Below are 5,802 nucleotides of genomic sequence, written 5' to 3' on the forward strand. Positions count from 1 at the left end.
GAGTGGAAAATAATTGTCAGCCTACGCCATGCATTGGGGAATGCTAACTATGAAGAGTGAGAGGTTCTGCCCTCAGATTGATTTTTTTCTGTGTGTTGAGCTGCAGTGCCTGACTTTGTAAGCTGAGGCACAGGTAAAATGTAGACTATTTATCATTCTGACTCATCTCCCCCCCAATCCATAGGCTGTACCCGATCCTGTGCTAACAGAGCACGCTCAGGAAGTGGTGTCCACTCTGATAAATCTGCTTTCCTCTGCCTTAGTGTGAGACATCAGCCAAAACTAGGGTGATTTGCTTCATATTTTGGGATCTTCAGAGAAGTGGTGGCAAATGTAAAATATCTGTCAGGAGGAAAGGAAACCTGATAAGATTCAAGAGAGGAAGTAACGTGTTTCTATTTCCACTGCCCTCTCTGAGGTGTGCTGAGGAGGATTAGGTCACATTGACAAGCTGACTGAAGACCTGAGCAGTAAACTCAGGGTTTGAGTTTGTACACCTTGCTGCAGCTGCTTTCCCATAGTTCCCTTGTTTCTCCATCAGTTTCTCCAGCTCTCAGACCATTGATTCATGTGGTGTATGCAGCATGTTTGGAGCTGAATTTCCTCATGTGTATTGGGCACAGCAGTAGGAACAAGCAGTAACCCCCAAACCCCTGGGTTTTCTCTTACAAGTCTTTAGTCTTAGCATGCAAGGTCAGTACCACTACTGAGCTTGAGGAGAACCAGAGACACTCTCCTCCTTGCCCCAAGCCAGAGCCCTTGTCCCTGAGGTGCATCCACCATCCCAGGCAGAGAGAGGCCGTTTCTGAATGGGTCACCAATGGCAGTGAATTTTGCTGTTCCCCTCCTACAGCCAAAGAAATGCCCTGTGATGGAAGACAGAGCCAGCTGAGCACTGACCCTGTTCACTTCCTGCTCTCAGAAGGGTTTCCCCCCACTCCTTCCCATGTCTTCTGTTCACCAGTCTGGTTCACAGGACCTTGCTGTCTGACCCAGTCACCTCCAGATCAGCACATCTGCTCTGGTTGCTGCAACCCACGTAGCGCTGCAGTGAAGAGTTAAGGGTTGAATGGTTAAGGACTTTATTTCTGCACAGCCCTTGCTCTGCTGTCTCTATCTTCTGCCTCCCCCAGCCCACTGCAGCAGGAGGCTTGGTTTGGGAGGGAGAGAAGGAGCTGCTGAGGTGAGGGTGGCTGGAAGGAAAGCCAAGGTGCTAAGGCTCACTAGGTGGCTCTGAACCAGGCTGGGCCACGTTGGGCTGCATGAGAGGACATCTGTGGGTTTTTTCCTTGCTGTTTCTGCCCTTGCTTTGTCCTGTAGGTCTGAGCACTGGGCTGCCATTTTTTCATGATAAAAAGGAGCTAACAGTGCTTCCAAATCTGCAAAAGCATGTTGAGGCCACCAGAGAAAAGGGCAGCGCACAAGGTAAGTATTTATTCTAACAGCAGGACACCTATCTTGAGGGTACTTGAAAAAAAGAGGCAAGATAGAGCAGAGGAATGTAAACATACTGGCTTTGAAGGCTAGGACCATCTTGTTCAGTCTAGATCAAACCCCAGCTTCTAGGCATGGGCATGAGCCCAAGAGCACACGAAGTGCATGCACAGTTCAGTGAGCACGCTGGTGTCCCTGGGCTGCACCAGGCAGGCACTAACAGCAAAGGAGGAATTAAGCACTGGAGCACACTGACAGAGTTATGTTTCCTTAGAAATCATTAAACCCAAAGGCAAGTTGTTTTATAAAGGAAACACCCTGTGTAAAGTGCAAGAGATGAGAAATGACAGGGAATTGGCTCCAAACCATACTATGAGCTTGGAAAAAGCAGCAGATGTAGACTTGTGCAATTTTCTAGCATGTAATTTGTTTTTACATTATGTACAACTTGAGGTAAAATACGCTGAGACCCTGTCCCACAGCTCATGTTAGACAGGCAGCATGGCTGCATAAAGATGGTTTCTAGCTCTCTCTCCATCCTGTAAAGCTGGCTCCTCTCAGGGGCAGTCAGTGTGTGTGAGAACAAAGTGTGCTGAGACCTGGTTTTACCACTGGCCATGGCTGCTCAGAGCCCAACAGCTTCTACAGGGCCACGGCCAGCCCAGACACAGGGGCTGGGAAGAGCACACACATATGGCTGTGCCATAAAGATGTTTCTTCCCCCTATATTTCTACTGTAATAAGGAAGATATGCTCTGAAGCAGCCTGGGTCTCTCTACTCTCCTCCATTCCCAAGTAGACAACAAGACAAGAAGCCAGGCAGCTTCCTGTCCCCCGCTCTGCGATGCTGTTGTGGCAGCTTTTGTAGAGCACTTGGAAGAAAACTCCGCTTGCATCTTTTCTTCTTTGTATCTTACAAAGACCAAATGGATGCTTTAAGTCTTTTTGTTGTTGTTGTTGTTGTTGGTTTTATTTCTGGATGGGAGAAAACCACAAGAAAGACTGACATTAAAGTTTCTCTGGAGGCTCCTTTTGTGTGCACGTATGTCCAACCTCGTGCTCTAAGGCAGAGCGGGTTGCCCTCAGCACAAAGCGTCTGCCACCCATGTGAGCTCGTGTGCTGTGGTTTGCACTGCTGTGCCCTCAACACCCCTCCCAAAGAGCCCCTTAGGTCCCGTGGCCAAGCTCTTTACATTCGGTGTTTAAACGTTTTCTGAAATTTCTTCACTTCAAATTTTTTTGGGGGCTTTTTTTTTTTAAGCTAATGTAAAAAACATTTCTTGAAGCCTGACGTCAGTTGTGGTTGATGGGCTTTGTTTATTCATGCCAGTTAACAGGCTAAGTGGAGGTCTACTGTACTTTTGCAAGCAATCTTAATCCCTTCGACTGAATAGCAAGAAGAAAAAGATGGGTTGACAGAGGCAGTTAGCAGAGATCATACTTACACATGTTTGTTTTCAGTAATTAGTCACAGTGTTAATAGAAACATCCACTTTAAGCAAAGACGGCTGATTTGCACAAACAGTGGGCCATATGCTCTGGTGGGTGTGGAAGGGGGTTGATAAAGCTAAAAAACTTTTCAGGAATTTTTATATGTGAAAACCTGCTATTATATTTATTCATTTATTTATCCAGTGTAATTATTTTTGTGCCAGTTAGGGTTTGCAATATTTTCCGCTTCAAAGCATCAGAATAAAAACAGAGGTCTCCATGTTCACCTTGTCTGTCTCTCTCTCTTCTCTCTCCCCCGCCTCATCTCACACACACACACACACACACACACACACATACAGAACAAGGCAGTTTTTAAGTGGCTCTCTATTGCTCAGGGCTTGCATATGGATAGCATATGAAAATGAACTAGGCTGTAGGTGTTTTAACAATGTAATTTAGATATGTTGCCTTTTTTACTTTTCCAATGGTGCCAGATGGGTTTTGCTGCCAGATTATGAAAGCAACTGCTGCCTTTTACAAAGATTTATTATTTTTTGCTGATATGACAGACTAATACTAGTTCCAAAGGGGTAGATATGCTGAGTTGTTAACATACCCCTTTGATTCCAGCGTATTCTGTTCCTGTCAAGTGTAATGGGGAAACTTCCTATATGTTATGAGATGATATTCAGTTCCATGTCTCTCCAGTTTTGGATTTGGTTTTGATTTTTTTCCCTAAATAATAATATTTCTTTCCCTAAATAGTTGTTTTAACTTCAAACAGAAGCCTTTTTTCTCAGACAAAATCATAGCTTCACTTTCATAAGGAGCCCATGATCGCTATAGGTTTTCAAGAGAGGAAACTGTTTGAGTTTGTGTTTTTGCTTTTGCTCACTGTTGTGTTTTTAAGCATGTTTATCATTTACTCAGCATGATGCTTTTGACTTTGCTTGTGTGAAACATCAGATATTTTGCAAATCATTCTCTTGCAGTGGGCTCAGAACAGAATCACGAGCTCCAGCTCTGGGATGCATCCCTGACTAGCTGTGGGGAGGTGCCAACAGAGACCAGCATCTTCCTCTGTGTGTCCTCTGAGGCTGGTTTTCTGCCAACCATTCCCAGTGGGGCCTGGGCACTTTGAGAGGATTTGTTCATTTCTAAGTCACAACAGCCAAGTCGCAAAGCAATTCACCACTGAATCTACTTCCTGATGCAAAATATGATTCTCAGTTTTATTTACATCAATACTTTCAGTTGAGAAACAAGTGCATATCTATTTGAAAATCTAAAAGTGTGACAGAAATGAATTCACCACTTGTATAACAAAAAAACCAGGCCCACACCATCCAGGCACAGGCACAAAGACTATGACAGAAACAATTCTGGCATGCTGCACACCCCCAGCTTCTCGGTCTGCCTTTCAGTGGCCTCTTTGGCCATCCATGTCTCTGCACCGTGGTTTGTCCCACGAGCTGGGTAATGTCTCTCTGTCATGCAGGCTGCCCTTCACACAGAGGCCAAGTAAGGAGGGCAACCACTGGCAATGCCCACGTATTTCAGTGTGAGGCAGGGAAAAACCAAGGGGAAAACAAGGTTGTAGTGCTGTAGAACAAAGAGAATAGACTGCTCTCCGTGTCCATGGGCAAAGGCAAAGAAAACAATGAGCTGATGTTGTTGCAATGCTTAAAGCTGCACACTGGGAAAAACTTTTTCCTGGAGAGGATGTTGGGGCCTCGGTAAGGACTACCTGGGAGGGTTTGAAATCCCAGTGACAAGAGAATTATTATGGTCAGGCCATACAAAAGTCTGCTTGACTGACTAGATATGGAGTCTGCCTTGGGACTAGGATGGACTGGATGAGTCCCAAAGTCCTGAGGGGCACCTGTTTCCCTGATTACTGTTTCCCTGATTATCCAGCATTGCCCTTCTCATTTGCTCCACACAGGTAATGCCATTTTAAAAAGTGCCTGCTGGACAGACTTTAGTTTGTAACCATGGCAGATGAGAGACCTTTTGCTGACTCCCTCTTCAGCTGCTTCCACGGGGGTGTTGTCACAGCTGGCTGCTGTTGGCCTGGGTTTGTGTGGCATCTGTACATCCCTTCATTCCTCTCCCAAGGCACCACAGCTGAGGGCTTTGGCTGGACACCTCTGGTGGGCAAAGGTGGCTCAATGGACAGGCCAGCTTGGCTCTGGCACAGCTGCAGCTCTGCAGGAAGCCAGCAGCCAGCAGCCCCTGTGGTCCAGGCACACCTTTGCCTTTACAAGGCTGGCTTTCCTTAGGAGCTCTTTGCACCTGGGGTCCCAAAGGGGAGATGTGCTGTGAGCAGAGGGGAGGAGGGCCCTGGGCAGGGCTCAGGCTCCAGTCGGAAATGCTGGAGTCAAAGCTGGGCTGCTGTTGGCTCCCCTCCCAAGCCAGGCTAATGGCCTACCAGCAGTTTGACTTTGAGTCACTGTGGTAATTCGTGTTTAAAATCATCATTCTTGGCACATGCACCAAAGATTAAAAAAAAAAAAAACAGGAAAAATTCCTCTCCGAATGACAGATTTACATACCAGGAGGAAAAAAACCCACATAAAAATCTGATTTGAAGAACACAATTATAATATTTTACCCTCATTTCACTAACCATTTTATTGACTGAAAATGGAGCTACCTCAAGACTACAGATCTAAAGTGCTAACAAATTAAAACCATCCCCGAAGGAGAGAGACCGCTAATCTGAAGCACGCCTCCCTAAAGAATTTCCGAAGATCTATAAATGCCATATGCTGAATAGACAGTATTTCTTTTAAGGTACAAGTAATTTTTTTTTTTCCTGAATAACTGACCAAATGCAGTCAAAAAGGGAAGGAAAGAAGACAAAGGACACCACATAAGAAAAATAAAAGTGCTATACCAGCACGAAATACCAGCCAACATGCATATGGGAAC

Source organism: Fringilla coelebs (assembly GCF_963513975.1).
Source record: "Fringilla coelebs genome assembly, chromosome: 1".
Classification (NCBI taxonomy): domain Eukaryota; kingdom Metazoa; phylum Chordata; class Aves; order Passeriformes; family Fringillidae; genus Fringilla; species Fringilla coelebs.